The sequence below is a fragment of the Lactuca serriola genome, chromosome 3 (assembly GCF_051521515.1).
Source record: "Lactuca serriola cultivar US96UC23 chromosome 3, Lser_US96UC23_V15, whole genome shotgun sequence".
Classification (NCBI taxonomy): Eukaryota; Viridiplantae; Streptophyta; class Magnoliopsida; order Asterales; family Asteraceae; genus Lactuca; species Lactuca serriola.
The window spans coordinates 46830185-46856214 of NC_136410.1; the positions used below are offsets into that span (position 1 = coordinate 46830185).

The 26030-nt window shown below is 32.0% G+C and overlaps 2 pseudogenes; one reads left to right on the forward strand and one right to left on the reverse strand.

The window, feature by feature from the left end:
- The first annotated feature begins 244 nt into the window (after positions 1-244).
- On the forward strand, positions 245-4716 carry LOC145095212 (tetrahydroberberine oxidase-like; annotated as a pseudogene).
- An 11690-nt stretch (positions 4717-16406) lies between these two features.
- On the reverse strand, positions 16407-23217 carry LOC145095213 (uncharacterized; annotated as a pseudogene).
- Between the last annotated feature and the right edge of the window lie 2813 nt (positions 23218-26030).

Here is a 26030-nt window from a genome sequence, read left to right on the forward strand (position 1 = left end):
CTTATAGTAATATAAGTAATTTGTATATGAGATTATTCTTGTATTATTTTGTAATTAGTGTTCCTAGAAAAATGAATTCGCCAATTTTATAATCCCATTTGCAGTTAGCTCAATGCTCTCTACGTACTCTAGATATAAATACTCTATATATAAATACGCTACGACTCACCAAATGAAACATGAAGAAATCTCAGCTTAGCGCTTCTGTCTTCCTCTTCGTTCTAATTCTTTCATTTTCTGTTTTATGGACAACCTTTTCTTCCCTTGTAACCTTGTTGATGGTACACCATGGCCAGATTCTGGAAAACTCATAAGCTGCGTACATTCCAACTCCAACAATGTCACTACCATCTCTCAACCCATTTTTACCCCTGTCAATGCTTCTTTCCTACCTATTTGGCAAGCACATGTCCAAAACATTAAGTTCCTTAAACCCTCCACTCGTAAACCATCAGTCATTGTGACACCTGTGGAAGAAACCCTTATCCAAACGACTCTATACTGCGCCAAGAATCATGGCTATGAAATCAGGATCAGGAGCGGGGGACATGACTTCGAGGCCCTTTCGTACTCTGCTGATGTTCCTTTTGTTATTATTGGAAATATTCTCGACCGGAAGTCAATGGGAGAAGATTCGTTTTGGGCCGGGCGATCCGAGGAGGTGTTGCTTCTAGTTTCGTTCTTGCATGGAAGCTGAGATTGGTTCCCGTTCCAGAAATAGTAACCGTCCATCTTTATACTACGGGAGAATTTCGTATATATCCTTATTAAACGTCAAAATATCATATTTGTCCGGGCTAATACCTAAATATCAAATTTGCCATTCTTAATATTTTAAAATATCAAATTTACCCAAATTCATTTTTTAAATGGTTTTTGTTCATTTATAATCATTTTTAATAATTTTAAATCATTAAAATTGAAAGAAAACACTTAATGGACAATAATGCCCTTACCTGGCAGGATTTAGTAAACACGATCAATTTTCTTGTGGCCCTTTTCTTCACGATCGCCTGTGTTAACCTCGACGTCCTCGTCTTGCCTGTCGTACCTTCCTTCTTGAAATCAAGAATACCCACCAGGTAATTGTAATTCGATGTATTCCTTTTTTCCCTCTCTCCATCTATGTTCATGATTTTGATCAAATTTTCCACGTGAATGTGTTGAAATACATGCTGACACTTGATCTTAAACTTATGTATTGTTGCTTTAATATAAATTTTCACAATTCCGTTTCCTTATATTCCCTTCGTTTTTGCAACATAATCAACCAGGAGACTATATTTACTAAGTCTTGAATGCTTGAAAACCCTCATTAATGAATCTTGAATGCTGGAATCTGAATGTATTAGAATTTTCATCATAAACCTGAGTAATGCCGAATGCTTCAAGCAAATGTATTTACACAAAGCATCTTAAAGTACAAACTGTCTGGAATGCTTAAAGTCATTAGGAAGAACAATCCATATAAATGGCATATTTACCAAAATCAGTTTTTTAATCACTCAATACTTTATGATCGCTCAAATAAATTGAATATAATTCCTTTATCATCAATACTTTATGATCGCTCAAATAAATTGAATATAATTCCTTTATCATCAATACTTTATGATCGCTCAATAACTTGAATATAATTCCTAACAACTTTAAGTAAAACAACCATCATATTGCCAGTACGATTAAGAAAGATAAACTCAATTGCAGCATCAACTTTTATAGCAAGATTTTCTTGGGGCACTTTGATATTTATAGTGGTGGGAGGAGTGGAGGAATTACAACCAACAGAGAAGAAACAAAGAAATGGTGGTGATGGCATGGAGACAGAACACTAGAGAGCGACGGAGAAAACAAATTTAAGTGGGGAAACGGGTAGGGGAGTGATAGAAGTGGGTTTCATTACTGATTTGTGGGGATGGTATGACCAATTTACGGTGGAGGGAGATAGAAGCTGGTTACTGAGGTGATCGTGTTCATCGTGACGACGAAGTAACAAGCCGTGAGGAAGATGGCCCACAAGAAAAATAGATCTTGCTTAATAATCCTGTCATTTAGAATTTAGAAGGCATTATTGTCTATTAAGTATTTTCTGTTAATTTTAATGATTTAAAATCATAAAAAGGAATTATAAATTAATAAAAATCATTTAAAAAACTGATTTGGATAAATATGATATTTTAAATAATTAAAAAGGATAAATTTGAAATTTTAATTTTACGTTGGACAAATATGATATTTTAACATTTAATAAGGGTATATATGAAATTTTACGGAAATAAAACGTTGGAACAAGGGGCAACTGAAATTTTCCATAAATATCAATACGTTGCACCAACTATGATAGAAATCTGCACATAAAAACCAAGGGCGGACGCAGGATTTCATAGTAGGGGTTGCACGGGAAAGTTAAGGGTTGCACGATAGTAGAAAACATAAAAAAATTTAAAAATTTTCGAAAATTTTTCCACTACGACCGGAAAAGTTAAGGGTTGCCGGTGCCACCCCGGAACCCCCTAAATCCGCCCCTGATAAGAACTCAGGTGTTTGGAGAATATATCAGAAATACCACAAAGAAAACCATACGAATTATGTTCGTAGGAATTTATCAAGGTACAAGAGATACATTGCTTCCATTGTTGGACCAAAAATTTCCCAAGCTTGGTGTTACACGAGAGATTTGTGAAGAAATCAGAAGCATCCAGTCAACCCTTGTGTTTTGGGGCTTGCCAAGCTCCACCCCGATTGAGATTCTCACAAACCGATCTTCCATAGACAAGTGGAACAATAAAGTTAAATCAGACTATATCCGGACACCGATCCCCAATAAGCGGGCTTAGAAAGATCTGGAGAAAGTTTTTCGAAAATGATGAATCAACACTTCTAATGATCAATCCTTTTGGTGGAAAGATGGCTGATTTCCCAGAGACAGAAATTTCGTATCCTCATAGAGGTGGGGTGTTGTACTAGGTGCTCGAGACTGTCAACTTTTTCGGTCAACCTTCAAACACGACCCCTACGTCGCTTAAGAGTATAGCTTGGTTGCAAAGCTTGGAAAATTTATTGACACCTTATGTATCAAAGAACCCGAGGGAGGTTTATGCCAACTATGTGGATCTGGATTAGAGCTAATATTATAAAAGCTCTAAATTTTTAACGCGTGATTGGAAAAAGCCCTAATATTTTTTTTTATTATTATTGTTATAACCATAACTTTCTCGCAGAATTATTACTCTAGCCCACTTAACGAGTTTCATGGTTAAGTTGGTTATCTTTTTTGCAAAATCAGTCCTAAAAAGTTCAAATTTAGTCCCTGAGGTTTGCAAAAAAATTACACCACATGGTTTCTTAACTTTTTTTTTTGTTTTTTGTATACTTTAATTATTTTCGATTTTTTTATAAATATATGTACATTTTTTATTTTCTTTTTATATATGTACTTTATTTATTTTCATTTTTTAACTTTATTTTTCAACAATTTTTTTAACCTTTTTACCTTTTGTTTTCTATTTTTTAGTGTATATATAGAGTATATTAGAGTTTTTTTAGTTTTTCTTATTTTTCTTTTCGTATTATATTTTATTTTTTCATCTTTTTATTTTTTTTTCTTATTTGTTTTTGTTTTTTTGTAGTGTTAGCTTTTTATTGACCTTTTTCAAAAAATATATAATGTATTAATATATTAGAGTATATTACAATTTTGATGATTTCTAGTTTTTGTAATTTTTTTTATTTTTATTCAAGTAAATAAAATAGATATGTTTTATAATTGTAATTTCTGTCCAACTTATTTTCTTTTTATTCTTTTTTTCCTTAGTATTATTATATTTATGTTACGAAAAAATGAAAATTAAAAAATTAGGTTGTTTACTGAGAATTAGTATTTTAATATGTTATATAACTTGCAAATTAAATCATATTTCTATATGTGATATCAATAGATTAAATTCAAGATAATAGTTTTCAATTTTATAATAGACTAAAAAAAACAAAAAAAAATCGGTCTCTATAAAAGAAACTTGTTATAGTAATTTATATTGAATTCAAGTTTGTTTACTTGAATCAAAGTAAATAAAAACATTAGAAAAACCATAAATAACTAAAATAGGGTAAAAAAATAGAAAACAAAAGGTAAAAAGACAAAAAAAAAATCAAATTGTTGAAAAAAAAAAGTTAAAAAATGAAAATAAATAAAGTATATAAAAAAGAAAATAAAAAATGAATATATATATATATATATATATATATATATATATATATATATATATCTATTAAAAATAACGAAAATAAATAAAGTATACAAAAAATGAAAAATAAAGTTAAAAAATCATGTGGTGTAATTTTTTGCAAACCCAGGGACTAAATTTGTACTTTTTATGACTGATTTTGTAAAAAAGTTAACCAAATTAACCATAAAACTCGTTAAGTGGGCTAGAGTGATAATTTTGCGAGAAAGTTGTGGTTATAGCATTGATAAAAAAAATATTAGGGTTTCTCCCAATCACGCATTAAAAATTTAGGGCTTTTATAATATTAATCCATTTGGATTTTGGTGTTGGAAATTCTAAATATGAAGAAGCAAGTGTTTGGGGGGAGAGGTACTCGAAGAGGGACAATTTCAAGAAGTTGATTCGAATCAAGGCCAAAGTTGATCCATTGAATTTCTTTAGGCGTCCACAAAGTATTCCGGTTTTCTCAACATCACTCTCCGACAAGTGAAGCTCTTTGGTTGCAAAGAGATCAAAAATACGAATTTTCTTCATTTGTTTTTTTTCTTTGAAACCAGCGGACAGTCTATTTTTACATAACATCAACTCTATTGAACTATTCAGTGAAAAAATAAAGTTTTTATTCCTTAAATAAATGTCTTACATTAGGTACTAGGTTATAACCCATGTGCTACACGGTATATAATAAAGCAAAATAAAAAAAAAATACAATTGGAAACAAAAATTTCTATGGAATAATTGATGTATATTGGTATGTTTAGGATCGTTATGAAAAATAATATTTAAAACGGTTAGAAAATTTAAATAATCTTATTTAATTCATGATTAATGAGAAAAGTACAAAGCTATTTAGATAAAACATAAAATCAAAAAGTGCAATTATATATTGCTATTTGTGAAAATTTAAACAGAAAGTATACTGCTAGTTAGATAAATAGAAGTCTAGAAAATATAATGCGTAAATTTGATAACATTTAAACAGAAAATACATTTCGACATTGCTATTTATATAAGTAAAACCACTGAAACTAAAATAATATAACTGATTGTTAAAATGTTATTTGTAGGTAGAGCATTTGAATAACAACCTACTCTCAGTCTTTCATTGATCTAAAAACTATGTAATAATAGATGTACGTTGGTGGGAGAATGTTAGGCATTGATTATTTTGGTCTAATTTTTTAAGCTTACATACAACTCTCTCTAAAGCAGATTAAAAACAACGTAATTAATAACAAGTTTATTTTAAAAAATTTCATTGAATAAAATCAAATGTTAGATATTCCATATATAGATACTGCACGTATGACCATTTAGTATTTCTTAGAGCAATGAAATCTAATTGATAAGGGTGTTAATTAAGAATTAAACTTGTGGCCGTGGAAAATCAAAGTAATGATAGTTTTATTAATATTTTAGATCGATATACTATATAGAGGTGTTGGGTGCATAAAATTAAAATTGGAATGAAGTAACAAGATTCAAATATGAAAGCTTTTTTTAGTACCCATCCTACAAGTATAGGAAAACAACCAATAAAAATCGAAAGTAATAATTGTTTTTGAAAAAAAAAAATATGCATATCTTAATTGAAACTTAAATTGATTATATAATCTGCTATACTTCAAAAAGTAACAACGCTTTTCCTCATAAAAGTAATAAATAAACAAATGCCTACATAATCATTTGTCACATCCCTAAACCAGAACGGCAGAAACGTTTGAGGGCCGATGGAGTGTCCAACTTATCTTAATACTTTTGTTTTGTTCTTATTATGACACTGTTCTAGTATGTACATATGTATAATTCTATAAAATATTATTATATTTAAAAGTAACTCTTGATGAGAGTGTTTTAGTCGCATTGTATTTATAGTTGTATATCATGTATGTTTGATATACTAGTTCACTATAAACAATGCTATGATACCAATCTGCCACATCACCAAACCAGAACGACGGAAACGTCTGGGGGTGGATGGAGTGACTTTATGTACAGTATCATAACAGTTGAATATAAATGAAACATAGCAACGCAAGCATTAATACATTGAAAATTTAAGTTTACATTGTGTACAAACTTTGTCTACTCACAAGTTGAATACAAATAACTGAAAAGTAGAAAACATGAAACTATGACACTGACCCTCAAGAAGGGTTTAATACATGTCTACTGGTTTCCTGAGAATACAAGTGATTTTGAAAATTGTCAACAATTAAGTCGGTGAGTTCATAAACATTTTTGTGTGAGAAGGATTTGTAACATTTTCGTGTAAAAATGATTTGTATACTTCTAGAAAATCCGATATTTTATATAATATGTACTATAAATGATAATGTATGTTTCTACAAAATCCAATATTTTCTTAAATGACCTGTAGATGTATGTATTTCCTTTGTATCTTTTCCTTGTAAAATGATAATGTATGTTTCCAGAAAATCCAATATTTTCTTAAATAAGTTGTAGATGTATGTATTTCTTTTGTATCTTTCCTTGTAAAATGATGATGTATGTTTCCAGAAAATCCAATATTTTCTTAAGTATGAAATGTAGTCTTAAACTCTAAGACCAAAAATGTATAAGTATTGTTGTACTAAACAATAGTATGTAGTTATATCTTTTTTATAAAACTAAGGAAGTGTAAGTTACTCCATAAACCAAATTGTTTTGTCAATCCCTATGTGAGTTATTATAACCATGCTTAATATGACTAATATGCCTGAACGACGTTCTTCAGGCGTCAGAATTGGTAGACTTTTGTCACCCTAGACTTGTCGGTCTAACTGTAGCGGACAGCTGAGGTGTAGGGTTGTCAATCCTATATAGATCTATACACAACTATCTCGCTCTCCCTCAAGGAGACTCTGGTTATAATGCAGGACTTAAGGTATACTCTAGGTAGGTATGGTGAAGAGAATGTCTCACAAGAGCATTAACAGATCCATGAGAACTATGACTCCTTTTTCTTGTAAAATAAAATAATTATACCTTTGAATAATTATATGGTTCTTTTGAAAATGAAAGTGTGGTTTATGACTTCCAAACTATACTAGTTATAGTTTATCTTGTGTGTTTGTTGAGGCTATTTATATACTGTGTTATATAAATATAAAGTTGTTATCTTGTCTAGTGTCAAAATATGAAATCAAAACATAATATTTTTGGGTTGAAACCCAACAAAATAGTAAATGACTATAATGTAACCATACTTGCTACAAAGACTATCTTTTAGTAAAATTTTCCAAAAATCTTGTAGTTTTACAAATCATAATTTTCCTATGATTTTATAACATAGAATATGTTTGTTTAGTTATTTTTGTAATTCAAACTAATATATATCACATATAATTATACGAAAACTAGTATTAACCATATGCTATGCAAATAATATCTTATCATTAACATAAAGATAAAAACATGTATTATGTGTGTGCTAAACAAAGTTTTACTTATATCCCCCCCCCCCCCCCCCCTAAAAACATGAAAAAGCTTAAAAATACGGGGGTATGAACTCACCTTGAATGGTTTTTGTGGGTTGCTTGAGGTGATGAAGTGAAGATTCCAAGACTAAACTCTTGAATGGAGTTGATGAACTTCCTTGAGAATACTGTTATCCTAGAGGTTTTAACACATTTTAATGTGTGTAAATAGAGTGAAACCAACATAAAAATGTATAGAATCACTAGGAAATCTCGAAAATTACAACCAAAATCTAAGGATGATGCTTGGGGAATGTTGAACTTGGAAGATTCTAGGTATGTTCTTGAGAGAATAAGGAGAGATTAGGAAGTAGAATGGAAGAATAATGGGGCTTGTGGAAGGAATTAGTCCAAATATAGGGAGTGGAAATTGATGTGATATTTACATTGATAATTGTTGGTTATTACATGGATGTATGTTGGTTATTGTGTGGGTTACTGTAACTTTGCATGGGAAAAGGAATGAGATATCAAATCTTAAATTCAACTAACTTTATCTTTTCCTTAACTTGGGCCAGAAACTCCTAAAAACCCCCTAGTATGACTGAAATTACATTAACTTGGGCCGAAAACTCCTAAAAACCCCTAGTATGACCGAAATCACATGTGATTTCGGTCCTAGGCTTGGCTTGACCAAGTGATTTCGGTCCTAGGCTTCCACAAATGAGTGTTTCGGCCTTAGTGGGTTTTAAGTGAGTGATTTCGGTCCTAGACTCACCTAGCTAGAGTTTTCAGTTTTGTTGCTTTGCATGGAAGGGTGATTTCGGCCTTAGAAGGACCGAAATCTCATCCTTTGTGGGGTCTTGACCATTAAAAATAATGTTTCAAGTTCATGATTTTATGTTCCAACGATTTAGCTTTTAAAGGTTGACTATGTCATGGTTTTCAAAGTTTATATATGTATATATCTTAATATCTAATCCCACAAATGTTGCCCCTTTGGCTTTCAAGTTTTATTGCGTTACATAGATATACATTGTGGGTACACTTATACACAAGACCTTGTTTGACCCAAAATTTTCTAGTTGTCACATCATTGAATATTCAATTCTTCTATGCTTACATCACATAATATCAATCATAAAAAATGCAAATTTTCCTCAACTCCTCAAATCTACAAGTGCATTGAACAGAATGATTTCAGAGTGATCGAGTCACTGCAACTGTACTATTATGGTTGGGTTTATATCACCTTAAAGTTGTATGTGTTGGAATTGTTTAAGTACCTATTCACACAAAAGATACAAAATGTACAAGAGTAGATATCATCATAATAATCTCCAACATGTAACATGCTTTGTGCTCCACTTCGAATATAATGTTCAATAATAGACATAAAGTTATATGTTTTCCCTAGATCGCATGAAACACCCCATAGAAATTATTGCCCAAAAGAAAGTTTGCATGAAATTGATAAAAGAAGCAAGTCAACTATAATTCCAAATTTGTATAAACTTTGTGTTGTTTTTTGGAGGTGTTTGAAACCAAATCCATTGAATTGAGTGCAATCACATTTTCTGATCTCATAAATGTACTCTATCCTACCAACATACAATTACAAACAGCAAGAAACACACTTGTTAGTCATACAAAAAAGATCTTTCATCATGCTTTAATAGTTTATAGAATGTTTTTTTATCCTCATTAATATCATCTTCATATAGTTTTAAAACATATATTTGATATGTAGTTGTAAAACATATAGTTTGTCACCATCGGTTTAATAGTTTATTGAATGTCAGATGTCTCATGTTTCACCTAGTTTAACCATGCAATGTGGCAACAACAGATAGTTTGTTTTCAGCAAATATAAATACTCATTGTTAGACGGGTCATTGCAAAAACATACTTCATCCCAAAAGAACATTGTCACTATTGGTAAAAAAAATAGAAGCTAGTTAACTGTATTTGTCATTTGCAGAATAATGTCCACTGCATGTGTTTTTATCAAAAAAGGTAAAATAATAATAATAATAATAACCTTGTGTTAATTGGTAATTTTCCCGTATCATTCCAATGATTTACAATTCATATTTATACAATATCCTATCGCTATCTATAATGAAGAGTTTATCAACTATAACAATACTTCCTCAATATGAGGAAAGATATCTTCGGCTAATAGACCCCCGCAGTCGAATCGGGAGGATGACGAACGTTGAGACTGTGCTTGAAATCGTCAAAGAGAATGAAAGGTAGACCCTTTGTGAAGATATCCGCAATCTGATAGCGAGAGGGAATGTGGAATACACGGACTTGACCCTAAGCGACCTTTTTCCGAACGAAATGAATGTCCAGCTCGATGTGTTTGGTACGTTGGTGTTGAACCGGGTTGCATGATAAGTAAACGGCGCTGACATTGTCACAATAGACTAGTGTGGCTGTAGTTGGAGGGACATGAAGCTCCAACAACAAATTTCGGATCCAACATGTTTCGGAAACGACATTTACAACTCCCCGGTATTCTGCTTCTGCACTAGATCGGGAGAGTGTTAGTTGATGCTTGGAGGACCAGGATATTAGGTTATCGCCCAAGTAGACACAGTAACCAGAAGTTGAGCGTCTCGTGTTCGGGCAACCTGCCCAATCGGCATCGGTATAGGCAATAAGTTTCCTAGAAGGTGATTTGTGAAGATGCAACCCGTGAGAAAGAGTACCTTTAATATACCTCAAAATTCGTTTAAGAGCATTAAAATGAGATGTTCGGGGTGCATGCATGTGCATGCAAACTTGTTGAACTGCGTAGCTTATGTCTGGCCGTGTGAAGGTCAAATATTGGAGAGCCCCTGCCAGCTGGCGATATTGTATTCCCTCGTCAGGCAAAAGAGTTCCATCGGTGCTGCTTAATTTGGCCTTACTGTCAACTGGTGTGGAAGTTGGGTGACATGAGGTCATGCCTGCTCGTTCCAAAATTTCGGTGGCGTACTTTTGTTGTGACAAAAAAATTGAATCTTTATAACGAGACACCGAAATTCCAAGAAAGTAGCTTAGGGGTCCAAGATCTTTCATGGCAAACTCTTTTGCTAATAAAACCATAAACTTATGATGTAATCCGGGTGAGGAGGTGATGAGTAAGATGTCGTCTACATATAGAAGGAGGAAGGCCGTATGGGTTCCCTTTTTGTATACGAATAGTGAATGGTCACATTTGCTATGTTTGAACCCCATAGTGAATACGTAGTCAGCAAATCTTTGGTACCAAGCTCGTGGTGCTTGTTTAAGTCCGTAGAGAGACTTTTTAAGCAGGCATACATGATTTGGATACAAATGATTACGAAAGTCGGGGGGTTGATGCATGTAAACCGTTTCATGTAGATGTCCGTGTAGAAACGCGTTTTTCACGTCGAGTTGGTTAATTTGCCACTCATTAGAAATAGCTAGGGACAAAACAGTCCGAATTGTCGCCGGCTTTACCACGGGGCTGAAAGTGTCACCACAGTCGATACCTGCTTTTTGAGACCTGCCATCACAAACCAAACAAGCTTTGTATCGCTCTAAAGAACCATCAGACTTAGTTTTATGACGATAAATCCACATACTACGCACTATATTCATATTGTTATGTTTCGGGACTAACTCCCACGTTTTATTATCAATAAGGGCCTGAAACTCGTCTGTCATCGCTTTATTCCAATCCGGGTTTTTAAGTGCTTCTATTGGGTTTCGAGGGATAGGGGAGATAGAGGTAGAAGTATGGAGGTTGTAGTGTTGTTTGGGTTTCGAAATGCCATACATACTTCTGGTGTGGATGGTACGAGTAGGAGGAACAGAAGGTGTTTGTGAGGTGATTGGTAGGGGGTTCGAACCGAAGGGGTTGTTGTTGTGGAAGGCGGTTGTTGAAGGGTAGGCCTTGTACAGCGTGAATAAGTGATTAGGGGAGGTGATGAGGTGGTTGCCGGAGCATTGTTGACAACCAATGGGGGAGGCGTAGCTGCGTTGGGGGTTGGTTGAATGGAGTCGAACCACATTAATGGGTGTGGGTCTGATGGTAGTTGGGTTGTAGGGGTCGGTGATGATAGGTTAAGATAGGGAAAAATAGTTTCATCGAATATTACATGGCGGGATATAATAATGGTTTTATTTTGCATGTCAAAACATTTGTACCCTCGGTGATTGATGGGGTGGCCTAAGAAAATGCAGGGTCGGGAACGTTTTTGGAGTTTGTGGATGGTGGGAGATGGAGTAAGTGGGTAACATAGACAACCGAAGGTACGAAGGTGTGAATATGAGGGTTGAAGATTATATAGAAGATGTGTAGGGGTTAGATTGGCAATAAGTTTGCTGGGAAGAATGTTTAACAGGTACGTAGCATGTTGGAGTGCATGGTGCCAAAAATGCATGGGTACGTTTGAGTGGGTGAGAAGAGTGCAAAGGATATTATTAATGGATCGTATTTTACGTTCAGCTTTTCCATTTTGAGGAGATGTGTGCGGACAAGAAAAGCGGAATTGAAGGCCATTTTGAGAGCAAAAATTGTGAAATTGATGGTTATCAAACTCACGACCATTATCACATTGTATGGTTTTAATAGTGTAATGGAATTGTGTTTTGACCATAGCAAAGAATTGGATGAAGATGGAAAAAACTTGGGACTTATTGGCTAGAGGATAAGTCCATAAATAATTGGTTTTGTCATCCAAAAATAAAATATAGTAGCGGTGACCACTAGAGCTTAACATAGGGGAGGTCCATAGATCCGTATGAATAATGTCAAAAGGTAAATGAGTTATTGACTGAGAAGTAATAAAAGGAAGTTTTATTTGTTTACCCAACACACAAGAACGACAAACAGAAGAAAAAGGTTTTGATCTAGGAAAATTTAAAGTAGAACGTAAAGAAGATAAAACATCCGCGCCCGGGTGGCCAAGGCGATGATGCCATAGGTCTCTTGTAATTGCAGCAAAAGTAGAAGGTTGTGTAACTTGGGAATTTGACTGGAGCTTGAAAGGGTAGAGAGCACCGGTACTATTGCAACAGAGGATTGGAGTCCGCGTCTGGAAGTCCTTCACATCAAAACCAAACTGGTCAAATTTTACGGAAACATTGTTGTCAATAGTAAAGCGACGAATGGATAAAAGATTTTTAATGACATTTGGAGTGTGAAGAACATTTTTTTAGAATAAAAGGAGGAAGAGGGTAAGGAAGTGTTTGATTACCGGTGCCTTGAATTGGAATAGTGGAACCATTACCGACAATAACATTCTGAGAAAGACCATTATTGATATAAGACGTGAAGTTACCTGTGTTGGGAGTCATGTGTGACGTTGCTCCGATATCAGCATACCAAGTCTGATCAGGTGGGTGTAATGCCATTGTGTGAAAAGCTTGCTCAAGATCGGTTGGTGTGTGGCTGATTTCTGATACCGGATAGGCCTGCTGAGGTCGATTACCTAGAATCCCGGTGGAAACTGATGGAGGTCTGGAGGATCCATATTGCTGAGTCGGATATGGGCAAGGGGGGTAAGCCCATGGTGTATAGTTGGGAAAAGCCCATGGTGGCGGTGTAGTCCATGGCTGATAGGGACGGGACCCCCGATTGTATGTCTGTTGGGTTTGGTTATTGTTGGTACTGCGTCCACGCCCGTTGGAAGATCGTCCACGACCGCGTCCTCCTCAACCCCGTCCGCGTCCATGAGAGGAAAAGGGATCTGCCTGTTGTTGGTTAAGGCGGCTGCTATCTCCAAAATTTGGATGAGTCATTGGTGCTGAAGCAGTCAAGGCGGTAACGGAGGTGCCTCCGGTTAGGGATACAGCAGTGGCAGCAGCCTGATGAGCTTTTCGTGCTTCTTCCATGATGAGTTTGGAGCGAACTTCATAGAAATCAGGTAAGGGTGTTGTTTGCTGGATGATCATTGCGACCCCTTCATAACTTTCATTGAGACCAGCAATTAGTTGAAGAACAAGACGTTGGTTGGAAACCGGGTTTCCCACATTTGACAGTTGATCAGCAAGCATCTTCATGGCTTGGCAATAGGAGGAGATGTTAGGGTGTTGGTCAAGTCTTGTAGAGACGAATTTGCTGTCAAGATAGACAGCTCTAGTGCTCTGGTTATCTTGAAAAATGTTTTCAAGGGCAGTCCATGCCTGACACGCAGTGGTGTTTGGTTTCAAAATTGTGTGCAGCAGATCATTAGAAATTGTGTTGTAGATCCATTGGAGAACAATAGCATCGAGTCGTGACCATGCTGCAAACTCTGATGCTTTAGTTTTGTCGGCTTCAGTGGAGGTTTTATCAGCTTCTGTTGAGGTGGAGGAAGAAGAAGAAGAAGAAGGTGGTTTTGAAGGAGGGATGATGGTAGAATCAATGTGATCTGCAACCTGAAAAGCCCTGCAATGGATGCGAAATAATTCTGCCAATGAGGTGTACTGTCCGCTCTCCATCTCCAGTATAAACGGAATGAAGTTCCGTATGTTTGTGACTGTGATGGCTGGGTGAGATTTTGGGTCCATTGAAGAAGAAGAGAAAAAAAAAATGGCGTACAGGGAAGAACAAGAGGCGAAGTAGGGTTAATGATATTTGTGCTCTGATACCATGTTAATTGGTAATTTTCCCGTATCATTCCAATGATTTACAATTCATATTTATACAATATCCTATCGCTATCTATAATGAAGAGTTTATCAACTATAACAATACTTCCTCAATATGAGGAAAGATATCTTCGGCTAATACCTTGATCCCAAAAGAACACATCTTTACATGACATCCCAAAACAAAATTTTGTCATTAGAGGAAACTATTCAATCCAGTTCCATTTTTTAAAATGGAAGTATAATGTTATATCTTGGAAGTATGTTGCACTTCGACTTTTTTGATTGCTGAGATGTAAGCAATAGCAAGGTACTCCTATGTAATTAAATTTAAATAGTATTCTAAATTGAAAAATGTACCAAATTATAATGATGTCGTTAATATACAAACCAATTACCACTACTACAACGTCAAACCATTATTTACACCTTAAAATTAAAACAAACCCATGAATCATCTAAATTTCTAACGTAAAAACACTCTGATTAATATTTTAAGAACCCATTCATAAAAAAAAACATGCACAATTAAGGAACTAAAAAATTAGGCCTCAACTTTGCAAGTAATATATAAAGACAAAAAATTGGTAATCCATCTCTAATCAGAAATACTTAGAATTGGCTAGAGGTTACACATTGCTGCATTATAGTTACAATCATTAAGTTGTTTAAGACAAAAATAAATAAATAAATTAACTATATACAATGACAACATCAAGCCTAAAACCCTTATAATCAATATCAAATGGAAGTACCTTTAGTTTCATGAGCATATGACAAAAATTGATAATGTTTTTCCTGAAGCGATTAGAGAAAACGCAAAGCACTCTATGCCCTAAAATAAAAATGGGATAAAGGGGGCTTAGAAAAGATGTTAAAAATAAGTTTCAAATTTTTTGTTATGGAAAAGAACATACAGATAGAAATATTTGGATGGAGTGTATTTGAATTGGTGTTGGTTCTTTGATTCCAAGTTCCACTAAATTTATCAAGATATAATGATTCAAATTTAGGACATTTTGATAAAGATTAATGAAATAGATCACATGGTAGCAATAAAAAGCCCAACCCGAGCATGTTGCATGAGGAAAGCATCACAAATCAAATGGTTATCCACATTTTGGATATAAATTGATGTAACTCAACAAATATGAACTTTGGATAATTGAATAAACGATCAAGGAATAATAAACTAACGTACCTTTACCTTACGGACTAATTCTCAGTACGAAATTCTTTTTGGGTGGGAGTAGGTTATGCAAATCCAGATGAGATTTACCAATCCTGAAACGAAATAAAATATTGCATTTCAAAAATATTAATCAAAATTAGTTATCGTATACAGTCAAGCAAAGAGAATGCAAAGAAAATATGAATAATGGTTTACTGTGTACCTTCTTTCCGCATTAATTCCAGAAATCCTAAATTCACGATCATACAAACTGAGTCGAATCATATTGCTTTGCAAATAGTGAAATGATGTGCCGATTCTGTTGATATTATTAGGGTTTTGACATTTAGAAATTAGAATATAGAGGAAGGAGCTGCGATAGTTTTTTTTTTTTACCAAGATTAGTATATGAGAAAGGAAAATCTGTCAAATTCATATCAATAGATGATTACTTAGCTGGTTTATTGGGATAGTAGTAGCGTTTTTAAATTTGGATTGCTGATTTTTTGGGATGGCATATTAGAGGAAGAATAAATGAGCGGGAAGACCAAAATGAGGTGAACAAAAAATGGAAACGTGGCAAATATAAAATCTAAAAAAATGACAAGTGGCATGTATAGGAGTTTTTTATTAGGATTAGATGTGGAACCACGGGTGCTATTTCTAAATTGAATTTAAAAATTAATTATTTAATAAAATAATATTTCAATAATTCTTATAACTTATAAATTGTAATATTGAATATTTCAATAAATTTTTTAATTTGTAAGTATTTAATTACAAAGTAAATGAGAAGTATTTAATTCGGAATGAAGATTTTTGAAAACTCTTTTTTTTTATGCATGATTCTTGTTGGACATATGCAGATGATGCATTACCAATGTGTGTAATAAAATTAACATAAAATACAACAATATGTAATTATAAAAAAATACAGTAATATGATGGATTAAGTGTAATTTGCTAAAATTGAATAAAACGACGTTACAAAAAAGTTGACTACAAATTTCGAAAAACTTCCTTATAAACAACATTGGAAGTTTTATTTATAAGTTTGCCATCTTTATCTAAAATTAATAATTTTAATCCCTCTCTGCTTTGAACTCTAGATAAGGTAACATACAATTATCCATGTGAAAAAACTGGATCTTTCAGAAACAAACCAACCTTTGATAACGATTGTCTTTGACTTTTATTAATAGTCATTGCAAAACATACGGCCAAAGGAAATTGTCTTCTTGTGAATTTGAAGGGAATCTTTTTTTCTGATGGAGTTAAAGACATTCTTGGAATAAAAGTCCGATTTCCAATATTAGTTCCAGTTATTATACGTGCCTCAATAACACGTTTGGCCAATGATAACACCTGTAGTCTTGTGCCATTACATAAGCTGTTTTTCTGATCAATATTTCTCAGGAACATTACTGGAACACCAATTTTTAAAACTAACTTATGATTTGGTAAACCGGATACTTTGAGACCATTTAATACATCAGGAGAGTATAGATTTGCATCAAATTGATCATGGAGAAATTCGGATTCACATATGCTGTCTGAACTTAAATATTCAACTTCATCTCCTGGAAACTTCTTAAGCAAACGGTCGTTTATTTCCTGGACAACTTCATTTTTCGGAGCAAGTATCGCTCTTTCTTGGAAATAATTTATATCGCTATAGTTCTCTAAAATTGAAGGATATACAAACTCAATTAAGGAACCTATAGGATCATGTGAATCGTTAATGAGAATATCATCCGGAATATCGATAATCGTTTCACCGTCGTTCGGACCACCAAGTTTTCCTTCTCCTATATCCAACAACCAATTTGCAAAACCTCTTATTTTTCCTATATCTGATTGATCCCTTCCAACAGTTAGCCTCATGTTTTTTGTTAATCTATGGACTTTGCAATGTTCCCATAAATATGAAGAACTCAAAGAAGCATTTACAATGGTCTGTCTACTGCCACCCGGAACAACAGGTAGAATCTGTCTTAAATCTCCTCCAAAGACAATAACTTTCCCTCCAAATGGAATATTTGAGATTGTTGAATTTACGCACCTTAGTAAATCCTTAAAAGTTCGATCTAAAGCTTCAAATGCATGCTTATGGACCATAGGTGCTTCATCCCAAATTATTAAAGAGGTTTTTCTTATTAAGTTTGCCAACTCACCGTCTGGATTTATGTTACAAAAAGAATCCTCTGTAAGCTCAAATGGAATTATAAATCGAGAGTGTGTTGTTCTACCACCAGGCAATAATAAGGATGCAATATCGCTTGAAGCAACATTTAATACAATATTTCCTTCAGATCTAATTGCTGCAGATATTGTTTTCCATAAAAAAGTTTTACCCGTTCCACCATAACCGTAAACAAAGAAGACACCTCCTTTATTTTCTTGAATAGCACTCATGATGTTTAGGAAAATATTACGTTGCTCATTTGTTAATTCAAGAAACATACGATCATAGTCATTCTTTATCACGGGAACGTCGTAATCTAGCTCCTCGGTGATAAGCCGATTGTTTGAAGAAGAAACGGATTCAACATCTGGGTATGGCATGTTTTTGAAGTTTTTGAGTGTAGAGTTGTTTCGAAGTAAAATTTGTTGTATTTCGAACAAAGTTAAGTTCTTAAGTTCATCTACTCCGAGTAACAATTCTGCACAAAAATATTAAATAATTAATAAAATTTGTCGTCGATATTTAATAATTTTATTAATAATGATTTAATGGTTGTTGAATAATAAAAATAAATTAATTTTAAAAAAATAAGAAAAAATGTTATACCTGCAGACTTAAATCTTTGTCGTTGTCTATATAGAATTTCATCTGCCAAATATTTCCATGTATTTTCCCAAACGACCTCTGGTTTTGACATACTATTACACATCAACAATGTAGCAAATAAAAAGCGTAGATAAAAACTAGATCCAGAATGACTTGCTTCTTTAATTGCATCAATGTATTCCTTGTCATCATCTAATAGCCCGAGTGTATAACAAGCATCTCTAAAAGAAGAATGTGTTTGACCATTTACCGTGCGAATATCATCAAATGATGTTGGTCCTTTTACTTTATTTAAAAGAATCCTTAAGAAATATGCCTCACCTAGTTTAGGTGAAACAGAATGAATTCTACCGATGGCTTTTCCTACTTTCCTTCGCTTCCAAAACCGACCATTTAATATCCAAACAAACTTTGTAGGGAATTCAACATATGTGAGCTTTCGTGCTTCACTGTCGATTGCATTACATTTCATCCAAGCTGTGAAATTTGAAGCCGCAACAGAAGGTTTGTCAAGAACATCATCAATATCATCGTCTTCACCATATACAATCTGTTGTTGATTAGGAAGATGAAAAGGCAGTCTGACAACAGAAGGATATCTGCAATGAACATCATATGTAAAAATTCGCCATGATGCTTCACATGCTGATAAATATCTACAATCGTAATATTCAACTATTTCATCGACCGCATCATTATTTTCACATTCATTGTTGGTTGGTACAACAGCAACTGTAGCTCTATCAGGACCCTTATTTATGTATTTAAACAAATACTTTATAGAAGATCCCTGATTGCACCATTCAATATTAATATGTGTCTGATATCTTTTCAATAGATATTTGTTGTATGGAACAACATTTCTATTATCCAACCTTACACCTGATTTTTCTACAAAATAACCATCGTTTCTTCGCCTATATAACGGAAAACCATTCTGATCTACAGACGAATGATTATTGAATTGTTTTGGAAAGTTTTTAGAGCACTTTTTATCCACCATGCATGGACAATTCATATTTTCAGCTCCACATGGACCATGAACCATAAACTCATTTACAAGTGAATACAATTCAGGATCTTCGATTCTGTCTGGTATCTCTGCTGAAATTATCGGATCGATAAGTTCAACAGTTGGTAGCTTGTTGTCAGAATGCATGAATAGACATACATGACTATGCGGCAAACCTCTTTTTTGGAATTCAATTGTATAAACATCTGTAAAAGAATTTGCCAAAAAAAAGTAAAATGTGATTAGATATTAAAACATATTTAAAATATAATAATAAGATCAATGTTTTATAAAAAATTTAAAAATATTGTTTTAATTACATGCTTGAACTTTGCCGAAAATTTGATTATCCCTTAAGTCTTTAATGAATGCATCAAGCTTGATCTTGAACAACCTACATAGTATATCAGGCCTGTCTTTTGGTTGAAGTGAAGTATCCTTAAGAAACCTTTTAATCTCAGGCCATTTGAGATTACACGTAAAGGTTATGAAGAAATCAGGATATCCAAACCATTTGCATAGTGACATGGCATCCAAATAGTTTTGCAGCATATAACGTGCACCTCCGGTAAAGGATGAAGGTAATATGACACGTTGGCCGACATTCGAGATATCAGTCGTTCCTTGAGCTTTTTGGTTACGTAAATTTTCATAAGAATCACATCTAAGAACATGTTGTTGCCTACGTATGTAGTACATTCTCTCCGTTTCCATCATAGTGTAGGCATCTACCAGAAATTGTTGAAACAACCTTCTTGAATTAAGTATGAGAGAAAACGAATGATCTCTGTCTTGAATCCTATAAGCGAAATATTCTCTCATTGTACATTTCGCACGCTTGCTGTTGTTCGTAAATGGCACACCTCTATGAAGAATGTCAACACTATAACCATCATCCCCATATGGAAATAGCAATGGATATTGGAGAGGAAGATACGAAGGATGCAATTCACTGATACGTTGTAGACAACCATTTTTTGTTTGAACGACGATATCCCTCTTCTCGATTGAATCCGAAATGTCACCAATTATTAAAGCAGCAACCTCAGAAGCAATCGGTAGGTTATATGTTCTTCCATCTTGCTCCCTTCTCCCGATAAGTCGTAATTTCATATCAACTTCTAGATTTTTCTCAAAAGTATCTCTTACCATCCTATAAGATCTAACCAACACATTATTTGAATCTAACATCACCTTAATATCTTCAATAATATCACTATCAGTTGATGTTGATTGATCCTTTTCACCACTAAAACAAATATATTTATAAATAATATGAGTAATATATATATATATATATATATATATATATATATATATATATATATATATATATATATTAATAATAATAATACTAAATTATGAATAAGAAGTTTGAGAAAATACCGAAAACATCTTTGTCTATTTGTAATTTCGTTGTCAGTGTCATAAATGTATAACTGAGAGAATTTTGGTTCCGATCCTTTTGCTGGCAAAAGACTTCCAATACTATGATAATTTTGACCACCCAATCTGAAAATGTATGGAGCGTTTCCTCTATTGATTGAAGAATCAATTTTACCACCCATCGACGTGAAAGAAAACATTGAATTGTAACGTCGAATGTTTTTCATGAAATGTTTGCTTTTTGAGTCCATATTTCGGAACATTCTTTCATAAGTCGGGGGTGCATTCTTTAAATCTGGAAGTTGAACTTTGCCGTAACCACAACATAATGAATAATCCGTGTTTCCCTTTTCTTTACCTCTAATGGATTCATTTCTCCATAACTTTGCACGACATGTTTGACATACAACAACTTGATCACCATGATCCAAATATTCTATAAAATAAAAGCGTTGAATAAAATATCAATGAATTTTATAATTATATACAACATAGTATTTGAAATGTAAAATGGATATTATTTTTTGATTACCATTTGAGATACCAACTATAAAATTTTCATTGTTCACTTGATGTATATTTTCTACATCTTCTGTCAGATCAATCAATGGGATAGAGGATAAATGTCTTGTCTTCGTTTTTAACTTGATTGATGATGAAGAAGTTGTTACTGTGGATGCATTTTTTGATGTCATTTCATTTGAAAGTACATGGTACTGTCTTTTGTTTGCTAATTTGGAAGTGGTATATTTATCGAAACTGATGATATCTGACCAAAAAAAAAATTATATATTAAATAAATAAATAATTATATATATATATATATATATATATCCCGATTATATACATAATGGATAATAGTATATTTTAAAAACCATAAATAATTACCATTTCTATTGTTAGATAACGGATTTATAACATTTGTAATGTTAGAAAATGGAGTTCTAATATCTGTAAAGGAAGGCCAGTATTGTATGGTTGTGTTATGCTTTGCAGGTGTTTCAAATGTATTGACATTTTGAGTTTGACGAACAATGTTGATTGATTGATCTGCAAATAGAAATAAATTATAAAACTTGTAAATATATGTATAGAACAATATAACAGTATTTTTGAACAAATACTGTAATGATGTACTTGGAACGTTCGATGTTGTTTTTATTTTCTTCGATCTTTTATTTTCCAAATATATTTTTCTTTGTCTTCTTTTCTCTCTGGCCTACATGTGGTACATGTTACTGTTGTTTTCTGCATAAGAAGACATAGGATAGGATATGAAATGTGAAATTAGGTAAATAATATGTTTATATAATACAATTAAAGTTAGTTAAAATGAAATAAATAATAATAATAAAGTAAATGTATCTAAAAAAGTTACCATTATTAATTCGTTTATTAAAATGCATAACAAAATTTGAAAAGATTAATTTCTTCATTTATAATATTTTTTAAACAAAATATCCAATTGAAAAATTTTGAATATTAAATAATATAAAATAGAATTAAAAATTTTATATTTGTTTATATTGTGTAATTCTTCAATAATCTTTAAAAATATATGTGTTACGATTGTGTATTTGATTGTTCCGTCACTTGTGGTTTCCTGTAGGGCTACGTATATTATTTAAACAAATTAATCCAGCAAAAGAAGTTTCAATAATCTACCAACAAATACCTTTCTACAAAAGTCTTATTCATCAGTCACTATATCTATTTCACTCTCTCTGTGTTTGTGTTTTCGTACCAGGAAGGAAAAAAAGCAATTTGTTTGAAATAAATTCTGAGATTTGGATGCTTGTTTAGAACGACTACAATCTTCCATAGATGGTCGTCGAAGATTAGCCGTCAAAGAATCTCATCGATTCCCCCATAATCGATCGCAATCAACAAAGAATGAAAGGTTAGTAGAATATTTCATCTACGATGCCGTGTCGTCATCCGATTTGGTCATAGTCAGGTTTGAAAAATACGATCTGAAGGTAGACTCTCCTTCTTCTAATAACATCTACACAACAGATAACACAACATAAACTATTGAATTAAAATCGTAATATTTATATAATAAAATGTATAACCAAAAAAACAAATGATAAAAAATGATTTTATTAATATTTTATGACTAACCAAAGAATGTGTCTCTTGGGCATGTTTGTTCTATGATAGAATTAAAGTCAACAAACATAAATCCATTGATCGGACCCGAGAAATCATCACATTTTTTTAGGATGTTTTTCCAATCCAAAGTTAAGGTCTGTTTATGACTTGTATAACTGAAACCATTAGTAACAGCAGTCATATTGGGTTTTATAATTATATAACTTTCATCTTCCTTTAAAAGATGACGAAATCTGGAGAAATTTTGATTGAAGACGCGAGCTTGGTATTGTGTACCCTGTTTAAAAAAAAAAAAATTATTATGTTCATGAAACATGTCTAATATTGAATGATGAATAAAAAATATATCAAATACAACAAACCTCCTCGTCCATGATGATCATTTCAATCGAACAAACTTTATTATTTCTGACAAATTTCCAAATTTTAAGCACCCGAACCTTGATATGCGATTTTTCATCTATCTGGTCAATGTTATTTAGGTAAACCTTATTTCCTATTTCCATTTTCTGCAATAAATTTAATCATTATAGAATTGTAAGGAAAATTAGCAACCTTTTAGAATGTACAGAACATCCTAACCAATAAGTAAAACAGAAAAATTAAAAATCAACACATGACAATAACAACTGACTTAATATACTCATAAATTTTTAAATTCAATAATTCATTTTATAATAAAATGGAATACAAACAAAAAAAAATAATTCATATGAAATAATGTTTTAGATTGAATAAAAGTTTATATAATAAGATGGAACACAAATATAAAATTAACATGAAAACGACAATTATACCGAAAAATGCCCCTGCAACATACTAACACTAACATATAAAATTAACATGAAAACGACAACTATACCGACAATGCCCCTGCAACATACTAACACTAACAGATAAAATAACAATGAGTAAAACAGAAAAATTAAAAATCAACACATGACAATAACAACTGACTTAATATACTCATAAATTTTTAGATTCAATAATTCATTTTATAATAAAATGGAATACAAACAAAAACAAATAATTCATATGAAATAATGTTTTAGATTGAATAAAAGTTTATATAATAAGATGGAACACAAATATAAAATTAACATGAAAACGACAATTATACCGAAAATGCCCCTGCAACATACTAACACTAACAGATAACATAACAATGAGTAAAACAGAAAAATTAAAAATCAACACATGACAATAACAACTGACTTAATATACTCATAAATTTTTAAATTCAATATTTTTTTGAGATTGTATTTAGATAAATACAAACAAATTTTAAAATTTCATACCATCAAAACAAAAGTTACTGTGCACATCTGAAAAAGACTATTTTTAATTTTTTTAAAGAAAATGAACTTGTAATGTTCATTAGTTTTTCATCTTTTAAACTGAAAAGGTAGAAGAAGTAGACGATTAAGAAGAATTACAAAAAAGAAGAAGAAGAATAGAAATCATACAATGAGAACGTGATAGATACCGATAAATAAGAACATGAAGGGAATAGAAATATTTGTAATTCTGATTTTTGAATACACTAACCTGATATTTAATTCTTGAAGCGTTGCAGAATCACAAAGAATGAAGAAGAATACGTTTGATGTGGTTTCTATGGAGCAGAATTGTTATGGAGCAGAATGGTAAAAACAAAATAACCGTATAAATGATATTTACGTTTGCTGAAAAAATACTGCAAATTTTTAGGGATTTAATGATTGCAATATATTTAATTTGCAATCAAAATAAACAAACTTTCAAATTTAATCGTGAATTTCGAATCTGATTATTGATTAACATATTTTTTCAAATTATTTCCATAATCTTTATTCATTTAAAATTAATGTTTGAATATTTTCAATGCAGTTGACAGCTAAAATTTCCGGATTTATTGCATCAGTTTGAACTTTGATTCAATTTGGATTCAATGGCATTTACGTAAATATAGATGAATAAATGAACGGGAAAACTCGATTTTGGGGGTCCTTAGAGAGTGACACGTGGCAGAGTTCTACTTATTTATTAGAATTAGGATTATACTATTCTGTTAATATATTTTTAACTATTTTGTCCTTTTTAAATTTCAAGCTTTTTAATTTTGGATGTCTTGATATTTTGTATATATCTCCTTTTTATCATGATTTTTTTGTTAATTTTCGATGATAATGAATTTATAAAGACAATAAAATATCTCTTATTATTTTGCATAAATGCCTTAACATCATTTTGTACCCCTTGAAAGATACATACATACTTAATCTTTTATCAAAACATATATGAATTAAGTACAATTAAAAAAATCAATCATAAGAATTAAGAAATTATAAAGACAAAAAAATTGCAGTTTTTAATTTAAAAAAACTACTCATAGGATTCCAATTTATATCGCTTACGAACTATAATACTATTTTTATTACATGGCCCTTGACGAAATTATATATTCATTTCGATGGTTATTTTGTAAAAAAAAAAAAAAATACATTCCTAAATAAGCCCAAATAAATCAAATTGAAGTACCAGATGCACCTCCCTATCATATAATTTAGAGTTTCTTAAAACTTTATATTGAATTTTGTGTGCAGGGCCTACGAAATACATACGAATGGAGAATGAACGTCATCCGACCACTTACAAATCGTTTTTCCTTCATCTTCTACAATTATATTATTTAATACAACTAGGTGTAAGACTCATGTATTATTTGGGTTCATTTAAAAGAAAAATGAATATGAAAATTCTAAACATTTGAAAAGGTTTGAATTTATAAGAAAAATTAGAAAAGTATTGAATTATTAAAATTAAAGTGTTTTATTTCTCTTTTAAATGTAAACAAATAATTTAGATAAATAAACTAATGAACTTTAATATGAGAATTTGAAATAAGAAGGTAAGTCTATTAATAAAATTGATATTCAATTATTACTACACTTATTGTAATTATTACATTAAAATATTATGTAAAATTTATTAAAATAGAAAACCCTATAAAATGACATGTGGAAAAAAAAATTAATTCAAAATAATCATAAAATGATATTTGTGGCATGCTTCATTTATTAGGGTAGATACAATGCATGAATACATTACATCCTTTATGCATAGGTGTTGCAATACAAACAAGGTCGGTCTTGAACCCACCTAATTTTTTTATTTTATATACTAGTAGTATTTATATAGAAAAAAAAATTAGAAACTACCTTGAAAAAAATTAGGATCTACATAATACTATTTGAGAATATAAGAAAACAAATAAATAAAAAAATAATTGAGGGCTAATACTTAAATTTCAAAGCAAATGATTAATATTTTCAAAACC